Genomic DNA, 15,756 nt, shown 5'->3' with positions numbered 1-15,756 from the left:
GGGGTCTCAAGTCCCTTCAAGCTCTTTTAGTCCTTTCTCTGATTTCTTCAACTGGGGTCCTGCGCTCAGTTCACTGGTTTGTTGCTCGCATTCACCTATGTATCTGCCGTATTCTGGCTGTGTCAATGAATAGTTTTATATTCCTTAAAAAAATGTCAGAAGAGCCTACAGCCATACCACCCGGAACGCGCCCGATCTCGTCTGATCTCGGAAGCTAAGCAGGGTCGGGCATGCTTAGTACGTGGATGGGAGACCACCTGGGATACCGGGTGCTGTAGGCTTTTGGGGGTTGGGGATTTAACTCAGTGGTAGAGCTCTTGCCAGGCAATCAAAATCAGGAGCTCAGGAGCTCAGGAGCTCAGGAGCTCAGGAGCTCAGGAGCTCAGGAGCTCAGGAGCTCAGGAGCTCAGGAGCTCAGGAGCTCAGGAGCTCAGGAGCTCAGGAGCTCAGGAGCTCAGGAGGAGATTTCAGGACAGCAGGGATACACAGTGAGACCATGTGCGTAACAAACCAACAGAAACCAAAACAACAAAGCAACCTTAAAAAACCCATCCCAAACCAAACCAAACCACACCAACAAACAGAAATAGACTTTACAACTTTTTTAAAAAAGATGTATTTCTTATATATAAGTACACTGTAGCTGTCTTCAGACACACCAGAAGAGGGCATCAGATCTCACTACAGATGGCTGTGAGACACCATGTCGTTGCTGGGATTTGAACTCAGAACCTCTGGAAGAGCAGTCAGTGCTCTTAACCACTAAGCCATCCTTCCAGCCCGACTTCACAACTTTTATTTTGCCTTTTTTTTTCCTTCCCCAGAGCTAAGGATCGAACCCAGGGCCTTGTGCTTGCTAGGCATGTGCCCTACGACTGAGTTAAATCCCCAACCCTAAAAATAGACTTTAAAAATGTCAGAGGAACCCCTCCTCTAGGATGTGCCTGAGCTGAATCACATAGGCGGGAGACTCTGCAGAATCCGCGGCCCTGAGCATCTGAGCGCGCTTCAAGTCTCCGATTAAATTTTAAAAATGGCCTCCAATAAAACTACATTGCAAAAATTGGGAAAAAAAAAACAGAATGGAAAGAGTAAAAGAGTTGAAGATGCTGAGCCTGAAGAATTTGTGGTAGAAAAAGTACTGAACCATTGTGTAGTGAACTATTTCGTGAAGTGGAAGGGGTTTACAGATGCCGATAATACTTGGGTACCAGGAGAAAATTTAGATTGTCCAGAATTAATTGAAGCACTTCTTCATTCTCGAAAAGCTGGTAAAGAAAACGATTGTCCAAAAAGGAAATCTTTATCTGATAGTGAATCCGATGAGAGCAAATCGAAGAAGAGAGATGCTGCTGACAAGCAAAGGAGGCGAATATGAAGTGGCCTCAGATTGTCATCGCCTTCTATGAGGAGTGGCTGATTTGGCATTCTTGTACCGAAATGAAGTACAATAATTGTTTGCATATATAAATACACAATATTATATATATGTATATAAAATATATATATATATATATATATATATGAATGATCTGGATCTTGGGTTTTGAATTACTAGTGTGGATCAAAGAGCATCCTGATGAAAATCAAGTCTGATATGCTAGTTTTGAAAGCATTGGCAGTAGTTGGGAGATTTTTGGTTTTCGTTCTGCGTCAAAAGGCACTGACTCCTTTGAGCGAGTGAGAGCTCTCTGTAGTTGCTTCCTGTAACAGTAGAGTACTTGACACCATGTTGTATTTCCTCGGCTTGAAGAACAGCTTTTCTTAAACACTGGGGAGATTTTACAGTCATGACTCAAGTCAGAACTTATTTTTAACTGGGACACAGAAGGACCATTCTGGTGTGTGTGTGTGTGTGTGTGTGTGTGTGTGTGTGCGCGGGCGCGTTTGTTTGTATGCAGTGTATGCATAAAACACTTACATAACCTGTCTGTTTTAGCTTGCTTTTAATACTCAAAAGAGCTGAACGTGAAAACACAGGTTGATGAGAGGCCATCAGCCTGACCATTTTCCTGATACCATAACCTTTCGGATTAAGCAGAGTCTGTAATGTATTGGATAGTTTAAAAGCAAGCCCATCAGAATTGATGTATTATCAAATAAATACAGTAGTTTATTTTCATACCAACTCCACCTTCAGAAAACGGAATTAAACGAAGTAGTAGCTTGATTTAACAACAAGACTTGGCCTAGTGTGGTGGTGTGCACCTTTAATGCCAGAACTCTAGAGGCAGGTGGAGCTGTGATTTAAGAGGCCAGCTGATCTACAGAGGCAGGTCCGAGTCAGCTGTTCTGTGTAAAGGTTCCTCTGGTTGAAACATTCCTTTGTAGGAAGTTAAAATCTGTACTAAAAGGTTATGATTCATGGAATCTGTTTGATGTGGAAGTAGAATCATGGTTAGAGCTGATGTTGGCCATTAAGTCCTGCTGTGGTTTAGTCCCTGGAAGCTCTGGTTGGTTGGTGTTGTTGTTCATATGGGGTCTCAAGTCCCTTCAAGCTCTTTTAGTCCTTTCTCTGATTTCTTCAACTGGGGTCCTGCGCTCAGTTCACTGGTTTGTTGCTCGCATTCACCTATGTATCTGCCGTATTCTGGCTGTGTCAATGAATAGTTTTATATTCCTTAAAAAAATGTCAGAAGAGCCTACAGCCATACCACCCGGAACGCGCCCGATCTCGTCTGATCTCGGAAGCTAAGCAGGGTCGGGCATGCTTAGTACGTGGATGTGAGACTACCTGGGATACCGGGTGCTGTAGGCTTTTGGGGGTTGGGGATTTAACTCAGTGGTAGAGCTCTTGCCAGGCAATCAAAATCAGGAGCTCAGGAGCTCAGGAGCTCAGGAGCTCAGGAGCTCAGGAGCTCAGGAGCTCAGGAGCTCAGGAGCTCAGGAGCTCAGGAGCTCAGGAGCTCAGGAGCTCAGGAGCTCAGGAGCTCAGGAGCTCAGGAGCTCAGGAGCTCAGGAGCTCAGGAGCTCAGGAGCTCAGGAGCTCAGGAGCTCAGGAGCTCAGGAGCTCAGGAGCTCAGGAGCTCAGGAGCTCAGGAGCTCAGGAGCTCAGGAGCTCAGGAGCTCAGGAGCTCAGGAGCTCAGGAGCTCAGGAGCTCAGGAGCTCAGGAGCTCAGGAGCTCAGGAGCTCAGGAGCTCAGGAGCTCAGGAGCTCAGGAGCTCAGGAGCTCAGGAGCTCAGGAGCTCAGGAGCTCAGGAGCTCAGGAGCTCAGGAGCTCAGGAGCTCAGGAGCTCAGGAGCTCAGGAGCTCAGGAGCTCAGGAGCTCAGGAGCTCAGGAGCTCAGGAGCTCAGGAGCTCAGGAGCTCAGGAGCTCAGGAGCTCAGGAGCTCAGGAGCTCAGGAGCTCAGGAGCTCAGGAGCTCAGGAGCTCAGGAGCTCAGGAGCTCAGGAGCTCAGGAGCTCAGGAGCTCAGGAGCTCAGGAGCTCAGGAGCTCAGGAGCTCAGGAGCTCAGGAGCTCAGGAGCTCAGGAGCTCAGGAGCTCAGGAGCTCAGGAGCTCAGGAGCTCAGGAGCTCAGGAGCTCAGGAGCTCAGGAGCTCAGGAGCTCAGGAGCTCAGGAGCTCAGGAGCTCAGGAGCTCAGGAGCTCAGGAGCTCAGGAGCTCAGGAGCTCAGGAGCTCAGGAGCTCAGGAGCTCAGGAGCTCAGGAGCTCAGGAGCTCAGGAGCTCAGGAGCTCAGGAGCTCAGGAGCTCAGGAGCTCAGGAGCTCAGGAGCTCAGGAGCTCAGGAGCTCAGGAGCTCAGGAGCTCAGGAGCTCAGGAGCTCAGGAGCTCAGGAGCTCAGGAGCTCAGGAGCTCAGGAGCTCAGGAGCTCAGGAGCTCAGGAGCTCAGGAGCTCAGGAGCTCAGGAGCTCAGGAGCTCAGGAGCTCAGGAGCTCAGGAGCTCAGGAGCTCAGGAGCTCAGGAGCTCAGGAGCTCAGGAGCTCAGGAGCTCAGGAGCTCAGGAGCTCAGGAGCTCAGGAGCTCAGGAGCTCAGGAGCTCAGGAGCTCAGGAGCTCAGGAGCTCAGGAGCTCAGGAGCTCAGGAGCTCAGGAGCTCAGGAGCTCAGGAGCTCAGGAGCTCAGGAGCTCAGGAGCTCAGGAGCTCAGGAGCTCAGGAGCTCAGGAGCTCAGGAGCTCAGGAGCTCAGGAGCTCAGGAGCTCAGGAGCTCAGGAGCTCAGGAGCTCAGGAGCTCAGGAGCTCAGGAGCTCAGGAGCTCAGGAGCTCAGGAGCTCAGGAGCTCAGGAGCTCAGGAGCTCAGGAGCTCAGGAGCTCAGGAGCTCAGGAGCTCAGGAGCTCAGGAGCTCAGGAGCTCAGGAGCTCAGGAGCTCAGGAGCTCAGGAGCTCAGGAGCTCAGGAGCTCAGGAGCTCAGGAGCTCAGGAGCTCAGGAGCTCAGGAGCTCAGGAGCTCAGGAGCTCAGGAGCTCAGGAGCTCAGGAGCTCAGGAGCTCAGGAGGAGATTTCAGGACAGCAGGGATACACAGTGAGACCATGTGCGTAACAAACCAACAGAAACCAAAACAACAAAGCAACCTTAAAAAACCCATCCCAAAACAAACCAAACCACACCAACAAACAGAAATAGACTTTACAACTTTTTTAAAAAAGATGTATTTCTTATATATAAGTACACTGTAGCTGTCTTCAGACACACCAGAAGAGGGCATCAGATCTCACTACAGATGGCTGTGAGACACCATGTCGTTGCTGGGATTTGAACTCAGAACCTCTGGAAGAGCAGTCAGTGCTCTTAACCACTAAGCCATCCTTCCAGCCCGACTTCACAACTTTTATTTTGCCTTTTTTTTTCCTTCCCCAGAGCTAAGCATCGAACCCAGGGCCTTGTGCTTGCTAGGCATGTGCCCTACGACTGAGTTAAATCCCCAACCCTAAAAATAGACTTTAAAAATGTCAGAGGAACCCCTCCTCTAGGATGTGCCTGAGCTGAATCACATAGGCGGGAGACTCTGCAGAATCCGCGGCCCTGAGCATCTGAGCGCGCTTCAAGTCTCCGATTAAATTTTAAAAATGGCCTCCAATAAAACTACATTGCAAAAATTGGGAAAAAAAAAAACAGAATGGAAAGAGTAAAAGAGTTGAAGATGCTGAGCCTGAAGAATTTGTGGTAGAAAAAGTACTGAACCATTGTGTAGTGAACTATTTCGTGAAGTGGAAGGGGTTTACAGATGCCGATAATACTTGGGTACCAGGAGAAAATTTAGATTGTCCAGAATTAATTGAAGCACTTCTTCATTCTCGAAAAGCTGGTAAAGAAAACGATTGTCCAAAAAGGAAATCTTTATCTGATAGTGAATCCGATGAGAGCAAATCGAAGAAGAGAGATGCTGCTGACAAGCAAAGGAGGCGAATATGAAGTGGCCTCAGATTGTCATCGCCTTCTATGAGGAGTGGCTGATTTGGCATTCTTGTACCGAAATGAAGTACAATAATTGTTTGCATATATAAATACACAATATTATATATATGTATATAAAATATATATATATATATATATATATGAATGATCTGGATCTTGGGTTTTGAATTACTAGTGTGGATCAAAGAGCATCCTGATGAAAATCAAGTCTGATATGCTAGTTTTGAAAGCATTGGCAGTAGTTGGGAGATTTTTGGTTTTCGTTCTGCGTCAAAAGGCACTGACTCCTTTGAGCGAGTGAGAGCTCTCTGTAGTTGCTTCCTGTAACAGTAGAGTACTTGACACCATGTTGTATTTCCTCGGCTTGAAGAACAGCTTTTCTTAAACACTGGGGAGATTTTACAGTCATGACTCAAGTCAGAACTTATTTTTAACTGGGACACAGAAGGACCATTCTGGTGTGTGTGTGTGTGTGTGTGTGTGTGTGTGTGTGTGTGTGTGTGCGCGGGCGCGTTTGTTTGTACGCAGTGTATGCATAAAACACTTACATAACCTGTCTGTTTTAGCTTGCTTTTAATACTCAAAAGAGCTGAACGTGAAAACACAGGTTGATGAGAGGCCATCAGCCTGACCATTTTCCTGATACCATAACCTTTCGGATTAAGCAGAGTCTGTAATGTATTGGATAGTTTAAAAGCAAGCCCATCAGAATTGATGTATTATCAAATAAATACAGTAGTTTATTTTCATACCAACTCCACCTTCAGAAAACGGAATTAAACGAAGTAGTAGCTTGATTTAACAACAAGACTTGGCCTAGTGTGGTGTTGTGCACCTTTAATGCCAGAACTCTAGAGGCAGGTGGAGCTGTGATTTAAGAGGCCAGCTGATCTACAGAGGCAGGTCCGAGTCAGCTGTTCCGTGTAAAGTTTCCTCTGGTTGAAACATTCCTTTGTAGGAAGTTAAAATCTGTACTAAAAGGTTATGATTCATGGAATCTGTTTGATGTGGAAGTAGAATCATGGTTAGAGCTGAGGTTGGCCATTAAGTCCTGCTGTGGTTTAGTCCCTGGAAGCTCTGGTTGGTTGGTGTTGTTGTTCATATGGGGTCTCAAGTCCCTTCAAGCTCTTTTAGTCCTTTCTCTGATTTCTTCAACTGGGGTCCTGCGCTCAGTTCACTGGTTTGTTGCTCGCATTCACCTATGTATCTGCCGTATTCTGGCTGTGTCAATGAATAGTTTTATATTCCTTAAAAAAATGTCAGAAGAGCCTACAGCCATACCACCCGGAACGCGCCCGATCTCGTCTGATCTCGGAAGCTAAGCAGGGTCGGGCATGCTTAGTACGTGGATGGGAGACCACCTGGGATACCGGGTGCTGTAGGCTTTTGGGGGTTGGGGATTTAACTCAGTGGTAGAGCTCTTGCCAGGCAATCAAAATCAGGAGCTCAGGAGCTCAGGAGCTCAGGAGCTCAGGAGCTCAGGAGCTCAGGAGCTCAGGAGCTCAGGAGCTCAGGAGCTCAGGAGCTCAGGAGCTCAGGAGCTCAGGAGCTCAGGAGCTCAGGAGCTCAGGAGCTCAGGAGCTCAGGAGCTCAGGAGGAGATTTCAGGACAGCAGGGATACACAGTGAGACCATGTGCGTAACAAACCAACAGAAACCAAAACAACAAAGCAACCTTAAAAAACCCATCCCAAACCAAACCAAACCACACCAACAAACAGAAATAGACTTTACAACTTTTTTAAAAAAGATGTATTTCTTATATATAAGTACACTGTAGCTGTCTTCAGACACACCAGAAGAGGGCATCAGATCTCACTACAGATGGCTGTGAGACACCATGTCGTTGCTGGGATTTGAACTCAGAACCTCTGGAAGAGCAGTCAGTGCTCTTAACCACTAAGCCATCCTTCCAGCCCGACTTCACAACTTTTATTTTGCCTTTTTTTTTCCTTCCCCAGAGCTAAGCATCGAACCCAGGGCCTTGTGCTTGCTAGGCATGTGCCCTACGACTGAGTTAAATCCCCAACCCTAAAAATAGACTTTAAAAATGTCAGAGGAACCCCTCCTCTAGGATGTGCCTGAGCTGAATCACATAGGCGGGAGACTCTGCAGAATCCGCGGCCCTGAGCATCTGAGCGCGCTTCAAGTCTCCGATTAAATTTTAAAAATGGCCTCCAATAAAACTACATTGCAAAAATTGGGAAAAAAAAAAACAGAATGGAAAGAGTAAAAGAGTTGAAGATGCTGAGCCTGAAGAATTTGTGGTAGAAAAAGTACTGAACCATTGTGTAGTGAACTATTTCGTGAAGTGGAAGGGGTTTACAGATGCCGATAATACTTGGGTACCAGGAGAAAATTTAGATTGTCCAGAATTAATTGAAGCACTTCTTCATTCTCGAAAAGCTGGTAAAGAAAACGATTGTCCAAAAAGGAAATCTTTATCTGATAGTGAATCCGATGAGAGCAAATCGAAGAAGAGAGATGCTGCTGACAAGCAAAGGAGGCGAATATGAAGTGGCCTCAGATTGTCATCGCCTTCTATGAGGAGTGGCTGATTTGGCATTCTTGTACCGAAATGAAGTACAATAATTGTTTGCATATATAAATACACAATATTATATATATGTATATAAAATATATATATATATATATATATATATATATATATATGAATGATCTGGATCTTGGGTTTTGAATTACTAGTGTGGATCAAAGAGCATCCTGATGAAAATCAAGTCTGATATGCTAGTTTTGAAAGCATTGGCAGTAGTTGGGAGATTTTTGGTTTTCGTTCTGCGTCAAAAGGCACTGACTCCTTTGAGCGAGTGAGAGCTCTCTGTAGTTGCTTCCTGTAACAGTAGAGTACTTGACACCATGTTGTATTTCCTCGGCTTGAAGAACAGCTTTTCTTAAACACTGGGGAGATTTTACAGTCATGACTCAAGTCAGAACTTATTTTTAACTGGGACACAGAAGGACCATTCTGGTGTGTGTGTGTGTGTGTGTGTGTGTGTGTGTGTGTGTGTGCGCGGGCGCGTTTGTTTGTATGCAGTGTATGCATAAAACACTTACATAACCTGTCTGTTTTAGCTTGCTTTTAATACTCAAAAGAGCTGAACGTGAAAACACAGGTTGATGAGAGGCCATCAGCCTGACCATTTTCCTGATACCATAACCTTTCGGATTAAGCAGAGTCTGTAATGTATTGGATAGTTTAAAAGCAAGCCCATCAGAATTGATGTATTATCAAATAAATACAGTAGTTTATTTTCATACCAACTCCACCTTCAGAAAACGGAATTAAACGAAGTAGTAGCTTGATTTAACAACAAGACTTGGCCTAGTGTGGTGGTGTGCACCTTTAATGCCAGAACTCTAGAGGCAGGTGGAGCTGTGATTTAAGAGGCCAGCTGATCTACAGAGGCAGGTCCGAGTCAGCTGTTCTGTGTAAAGGTTCCTCTGGTTGAAACATTCCTTTGTAGGAAGTTAAAATCTGTACTAAAAGGTTATGATTCATGGAATCTGTTTGATGTGGAAGTAGAATCATGGTTAGAGCTGATGTTGGCCATTAAGTCCTGCTGTGGTTTAGTCCCTGGAAGCTCTGGTTGGTTGGTGTTGTTGTTCATATGGGGTCTCAAGTCCCTTCAAGCTCTTTTAGTCCTTTCTCTGATTTCTTCAACTGGGGTCCTGCGCTCAGTTCACTGGTTTGTTGCTCGCATTCACCTATGTATCTGCCGTATTCTGGCTGTGTCAATGAATAGTTTTATATTCCTTAAAAAAATGTCAGAAGAGCCTACAGCCATACCACCCGGAACGCGCCCGATCTCGTCTGATCTCGGAAGCTAAGCAGGGTCGGGCATGCTTAGTACGTGGATGGGAGACCACCTGGGATACCGGGTGCTGTAGGCTTTTGGGGGTTGGGGATTTAACTCAGTGGTAGAGCTCTTGCCAGGCAATCAAAATCAGGAGCTCAGGAGCTCAGGAGCTCAGGAGCTCAGGAGCTCAGGAGCTCAGGAGCTCAGGAGCTCAGGAGCTCAGGAGCTCAGGAGCTCAGGAGCTCAGGAGCTCAGGAGCTCAGGAGCTCAGGAGCTCAGGAGCTCAGGAGCTCAGGAGCTCAGGAGCTCAGGAGCTCAGGAGCTCAGGAGCTCAGGAGCTCAGGAGCTCAGGAGCTCAGGAGCTCAGGAGCTCAGGAGCTCAGGAGCTCAGGAGCTCAGGAGCTCAGGAGCTCAGGAGCTCAGGAGCTCAGGAGCTCAGGAGCTCAGGAGCTCAGGAGCTCAGGAGCTCAGGAGCTCAGGAGCTCAGGAGCTCAGGAGCTCAGGAGCTCAGGAGCTCAGGAGCTCAGGAGCTCAGGAGCTCAGGAGCTCAGGAGCTCAGGAGCTCAGGAGCTCAGGAGCTCAGGAGCTCAGGAGCTCAGGAGCTCAGGAGCTCAGGAGCTCAGGAGCTCAGGAGCTCAGGAGCTCAGGAGCTCAGGAGCTCAGGAGCTCAGGAGCTCAGGAGCTCAGGAGCTCAGGAGCTCAGGAGCTCAGGAGCTCAGGAGCTCAGGAGCTCAGGAGCTCAGGAGCTCAGGAGCTCAGGAGCTCAGGAGCTCAGGAGCTCAGGAGCTCAGGAGCTCAGGAGCTCAGGAGCTCAGGAGCTCAGGAGCTCAGGAGCTCAGGAGCTCAGGAGCTCAGGAGCTCAGGAGCTCAGGAGCTCAGGAGCTCAGGAGCTCAGGAGCTCAGGAGCTCAGGAGCTCAGGAGCTCAGGAGCTCAGGAGCTCAGGAGCTCAGGAGCTCAGGAGCTCAGGAGCTCAGGAGCTCAGGAGCTCAGGAGCTCAGGAGCTCAGGAGCTCAGGAGCTCAGGAGCTCAGGAGCTCAGGAGCTCAGGAGCTCAGGAGCTCAGGAGCTCAGGAGCTCAGGAGCTCAGGAGCTCAGGAGCTCAGGAGCTCAGGAGCTCAGGAGCTCAGGAGCTCAGGAGCTCAGGAGCTCAGGAGCTCAGGAGCTCAGGAGCTCAGGAGCTCAGGAGCTCAGGAGCTCAGGAGCTCAGGAGCTCAGGAGCTCAGGAGCTCAGGAGCTCAGGAGCTCAGGAGCTCAGGAGCTCAGGAGCTCAGGAGCTCAGGAGCTCAGGAGCTCAGGAGCTCAGGAGCTCAGGAGCTCAGGAGCTCAGGAGCTCAGGAGCTCAGGAGCTCAGGAGCTCAGGAGCTCAGGAGCTCAGGAGCTCAGGAGCTCAGGAGCTCAGGAGCTCAGGAGCTCAGGAGCTCAGGAGCTCAGGAGCTCAGGAGCTCAGGAGCTCAGGAGCTCAGGAGCTCAGGAGCTCAGGAGCTCAGGAGCTCAGGAGCTCAGGAGCTCAGGAGCTCAGGAGCTCAGGAGCTCAGGAGCTCAGGAGCTCAGGAGCTCAGGAGCTCAGGAGCTCAGGAGCTCAGGAGCTCAGGAGCTCAGGAGCTCAGGAGCTCAGGAGCTCAGGAGCTCAGGAGCTCAGGAGCTCAGGAGCTCAGGAGCTCAGGAGCTCAGGAGCTCAGGAGCTCAGGAGCTCAGGAGCTCAGGAGCTCAGGAGCTCAGGAGCTCAGGAGCTCAGGAGCTCAGGAGCTCAGGAGCTCAGGAGCTCAGGAGCTCAGGAGCTCAGGAGCTCAGGAGCTCAGGAGCTCAGGAGCTCAGGAGCTCAGGAGCTCAGGAGCTCAGGAGCTCAGGAGCTCAGGAGCTCAGGAGCTCAGGAGCTCAGGAGCTCAGGAGCTCAGGAGCTCAGGAGCTCAGGAGCTCAGGAGCTCAGGAGCTCAGGAGCTCAGGAGCTCAGGAGCTCAGGAGCTCAGGAGCTCAGGAGCTCAGGAGCTCAGGAGCTCAGGAGCTCAGGAGCTCAGGAGCTCAGGAGCTCAGGAGCTCAGGAGCTCAGGAGCTCAGGAGCTCAGGAGCTCAGGAGCTCAGGAGCTCAGGAGCTCAGGAGCTCAGGAGCTCAGGAGCTCAGGAGCTCAGGAGCTCAGGAGCTCAGGAGCTCAGGAGCTCAGGAGCTCAGGAGCTCAGGAGCTCAGGAGCTCAGGAGCTCAGGAGCTCAGGAGCTCAGGAGCTCAGGAGCTCAGGAGCTCAGGAGCTCAGGAGCTCAGGAGCTCAGGAGCTCAGGAGCTCAGGAGCTCAGGAGCTCAGGAGCTCAGGAGCTCAGGAGCTCAGGAGCTCAGGAGCTCAGGAGCTCAGGAGCTCAGGAGCTCAGGAGCTCAGGAGCTCAGGAGCTCAGGAGCTCAGGAGCTCAGGAGCTCAGGAGCTCAGGAGCTCAGGAGCTCAGGAGCTCAGGAGCTCAGGAGCTCAGGAGCTCAGGAGCTCAGGAGCTCAGGAGCTCAGGAGCTCAGGAGCTCAGGAGCTCAGGAGCTCAGGAGCTCAGGAGCTCAGGAGCTCAGGAGCTCAGGAGCTCAGGAGCTCAGGAGCTCAGGAGCTCAGGAGCTCAGGAGCTCAGGAGCTCAGGAGCTCAGGAGCTCAGGAGCTCAGGAGCTCAGGAGCTCAGGAGCTCAGGAGCTCAGGAGCTCAGGAGCTCAGGAGCTCAGGAGCTCAGGAGCTCAGGAGCTCAGGAGCTCAGGAGCTCAGGAGCTCAGGAGCTCAGGAGCTCAGGAGCTCAGGAGCTCAGGAGCTCAGGAGCTCAGGAGCTCAGGAGCTCAGGAGCTCAGGAGCTCAGGAGGAGATTTCAGGACAGCAGGGATACACAGTGAGACCATGTGCGTAACAAACCAACAGAAACCAAAACAACAAAGCAACCTTAAAAAACCCATCCCAAAACAAACCAAACCACACCAACAAACAGAAATAGACTTTACAACTTTTTTAAAAAAGATGTATTTCTTATATATAAGTACACTGTAGCTGTCTTCAGACACACCAGAAGAGGGCATCAGATCTCACTACAGATGGCTGTGAGACACCATGTCGTTGCTGGGATTTGAACTCAGAACCTCTGGAAGAGCAGTCAGTGCTCTTAACCACTAAGCCATCCTTCCAGCCCGACTTCACAACTTTTATTTTGCCTTTTTTTTTCCTTCCCCAGAGCTAAGCATCGAACCCAGGGCCTTGTGCTTGCTAGGCATGTGCCCTACGACTGAGTTAAATCCCCAACCCTAAAAATAGACTTTAAAAATGTCAGAGGAACCCCTCCTCTAGGATGTGCCTGAGCTGAATCACATAGGCGGGAGACTCTGCAGAATCCGCGGCCCTGAGCATCTGAGCGCGCTTCAAGTCTCCGATTAAATTTTAAAAATGGCCTCCAATAAAACTACATTGCAAAAATTGGGAAAAAAAAAAACAGAATGGAAAGAGTAAAAGAGTTGAAGATGCTGAGCCTGAAGAATTTGTGGTAGAAAAAGTACTGAACCATTGTGTAGTGAACTATTTCGTGAAGTGGAAGGGGTTTACAGATGCCGATAATACTTGGGTACCAGGAGAAAATTTAGATTGTCCAGAATTAATTGAAGCACTTCTTCATTCTCGAAAAGCTGGTAAAGAAAACGATTGTCCAAAAAGGAAATCTTTATCTGATAGTGAATCCGATGAGAGCAAATCGAAGAAGAGAGATGCTGCTGACAAGCAAAGGAGGCGAATATGAAGTGGCCTCAGATTGTCATCGCCTTCTATGAGGAGTGGCTGATTTGGCATTCTTGTACCGAAATGAAGTACAATAATTGTTTGCATATATAAATACACAATATTATATATATGTATATAAAATATATATATATATATATATATATATGAATGATCTGGATCTTGGGTTTTGAATTACTAGTGTGGATCAAAGAGCATCCTGATGAAAATCAAGTCTGATATGCTAGTTTTGAAAGCATTGGCAGTAGTTGGGAGATTTTTGGTTTTCGTTCTGCGTCAAAAGGCACTGACTCCTTTGAGCGAGTGAGAGCTCTCTGTAGTTGCTTCCTGTAACAGTAGAGTACTTGACACCATGTTGTATTTCCTCGGCTTGAAGAACAGCTTTTCTTAAACACTGGGGAGATTTTACAGTCATGACTCAAGTCAGAACTTATTTTTAACTGGGACACAGAAGGACCATTCTGGTGTGTGTGTGTGTGTGTGTGTGTGTGTGTGTGTGTGTGTGCGCGGGCGCGTTTGTTTGTATGCAGTGTATGCATAAAACACTTACATAACCTGTCTGTTTTAGCTTGCTTTTAATACTCAAAAGAGCTGAACGTGAAAACACAGGTTGATGAGAGGCCATCAGCCTGACCATTTTCCTGATACCATAACCTTTCGGATTAAGCAGAGTCTGTAATGTATTGGATAGTTTAAAAGCAAGCCCATCAGAATTGATGTATTATCAAATAAATACAGTAGTTTATTTTCATACCAACTCCACCTTCAGAAAACGGAATTAAACGAAGTAGTAGCTTGATTTAACAACAAGACTTGGCCTAGTGTGGTGGTGTGCACCTTTAATGCCAGAACTCTAGAGGCAGGTGGAGCTGTGATTTAAGAGGCCAGCTGATCTACAGAGGCAGGTCCGAGTCAGCTGTTCTGTGTAAAGGTTCCTCTGGTTGAAACATTCCTTTGTAGGAAGTTAAAATCTGTACTAAAAGGTTATGATTCATGGAATCTGTTTGATGTGGAAGTAGAATCATGGTTAGAGCTGATGTTGGCCATTAAGTCCTGCTGTGGTTTAGTCCCTGGAAGCTCTGGTTGGTTGGTGTTGTTGTTCATATGGGGTCTCAAGTCCCTTCAAGCTCTTTTAGTCCTTTCTCTGATTTCTTCAACTGGGGTCCTGCGCTCAGTTCACTGGTTTGTTGCTCGCATTCACCTATGTATCTGCCGTATTCTGGCTGTGTCAATGAATAGTTTTATATTCCTTAAAAAAATGTCAGAAGAGCCTACAGCCATACCACCCGGAACGCGCCCGATCTCGTCTGATCTCGGAAGCTAAGCAGGGTCGGGCATGCTTAGTACGTGGATGGGAGACCACCTGGGATACCGGGTGCTGTAGGCTTTTGGGGGTTGGGGATTTAACTCAGTGGTAGAGCTCTTGCCAGGCAATCAAAATCAGGAGCTCAGGAGCTCAGGAGCTCAGGAGCTCAGGAGCTCAGGAGCTCAGGAGCTCAGGAGCTCAGGAGCTCAGGAGCTCAGGAGCTCAGGAGCTCAGGAGCTCAGGAGCTCAGGAGCTCAGGAGCTCAGGAGCTCAGGAGCTCAGGAGCTCAGGAGCTCAGGAGCTCAGGAGCTCAGGAGCTCAGGAGCTCAGGAGCTCAGGAGCTCAGGAGCTCAGGAGCTCAGGAGCTCAGGAGCTCAGGAGCTCAGGAGCTCAGGAGCTCAGGAGCTCAGGAGCTCAGGAGCTCAGGAGCTCAGGAGCTCAGGAGCTCAGGAGCTCAGGAGCTCAGGAGCTCAGGAGCTCAGGAGCTCAGGAGCTCAGGAGCTCAGGAGCTCAGGAGCTCAGGAGCTCAGGAGCTCAGGAGCTCAGGAGCTCAGGAGCTCAGGAGCTCAGGAGCTCAGGAGCTCAGGAGCTCAGGAGCTCAGGAGCTCAGGAGCTCAGGAGCTCAGGAGCTCAGGAGCTCAGGAGCTCAGGAGCTCAGGAGCTCAGGAGCTCAGGAGCTCAGGAGCTCAGGAGCTCAGGAGCTCAGGAGCTCAGGAGCTCAGGAGCTCAGGAGCTCAGGAGCTCAGGAGCTCAGGAGCTCAGGAGCTCAGGAGCTCAGGAGCTCAGGAGCTCAGGAGCTCAGGAGCTCAGGAGCTCAGGAGCTCAGGAGCTCAGGAGCTCAGGAGCTCAGGAGCTCAGGAGCTCAGGAGCTCAGGAGCTCAGGAGCTCAGGAGCTCAGGAGCTCAGGAGCTCAGGAGCTCAGGAGCTCAGGAGCTCAGGAGCTCAGGAGCTCAGGAGCTCAGGAGCTCAGGAGCTCAGGAGCTCAGGAGCTCAGGAGCTCAGGAGCTCAGGAGCTCAGGAGCTCAGGAGCTCAGGAGCTCAGGAGCTCAGGAGCTCAGGAGCTCAGGAGCTCAGGAGCTCAGGAGCTCAGGAGCTCAGGAGCTCAGGAGCTCAGGAGCTCAGGAGCTCAGGAGCTCAGGAGCTCAGGAGCTCAGGAGCTCAGGAGCTCAGGAGCTCAGGAGCTCAGGAGCTCAGGAGCTCAGGAGCTCAGGAGCTCAGGAGCTCAGGAGCTCAGGAGCTCAGGAGCTCAGGAGCTCAGGAGCTCAGGAGCTCAGGAGCTCAGGAGCTCAGGAGCTCAGGAGCTCAGGAGCTCAGGAGCTCAGGAGCTCAGGAGCTCAGGAGCTCAGGAGCTCAGGAGCTCAGGAGCTCAGGAGCTCAGGAGCTCAGGAGCTCAGGAGCTCAGGAGCTCAGGAGCTCAGGAGCTCAGGAGCTCAGGAGCTCAGGAGCTCAGGAGCTCAGGAGCTCAGGAGCTCAGGAGCTCAGGAGCTCAGGAGCTCAGGAGCTCAGGAGCTCAGGAGCTCAGGAGCTCAGGAGCTCAGGAGCT

The 15,756-nt window shown here is 49.8% G+C and overlaps 5 pseudogenes; all 5 read left to right on the top strand.

Annotated features, from left to right (window-relative positions):
- Nucleotides 1-163: 163 nt before the first annotated feature.
- On the top strand, nucleotides 164-281 carry LOC148002047 (5S ribosomal RNA; annotated as a pseudogene).
- Nucleotides 282-2,640: 2,359 nt separating this feature from the next.
- LOC148002046 (5S ribosomal RNA) lies at nucleotides 2,641-2,758 on the top strand (annotated as a pseudogene).
- Nucleotides 2,759-6,622: 3,864 nt separating this feature from the next.
- LOC148002045 (5S ribosomal RNA) lies at nucleotides 6,623-6,740 on the top strand (annotated as a pseudogene).
- A 2,408-nt stretch (nucleotides 6,741-9,148) lies between these two features.
- On the top strand, nucleotides 9,149-9,266 carry LOC148002044 (5S ribosomal RNA; annotated as a pseudogene).
- Nucleotides 9,267-14,176: 4,910 nt separating this feature from the next.
- On the top strand, nucleotides 14,177-14,294 carry LOC148002043 (5S ribosomal RNA; annotated as a pseudogene).
- The last annotated feature ends 1,462 nt before the right edge of the window (nucleotides 14,295-15,756 follow it).

This window comes from Rattus norvegicus, chromosome 12, assembly GCF_021556685.1.
Source record: "Rattus norvegicus strain SHRSP/BbbUtx chromosome 12, alternate assembly SHRSP_T2T, whole genome shotgun sequence".
NCBI classification, from domain to species: Eukaryota; Metazoa; Chordata; class Mammalia; order Rodentia; family Muridae; genus Rattus; species Rattus norvegicus.
This window is presented reverse-complemented; position numbering and strand designations above follow the sequence as displayed.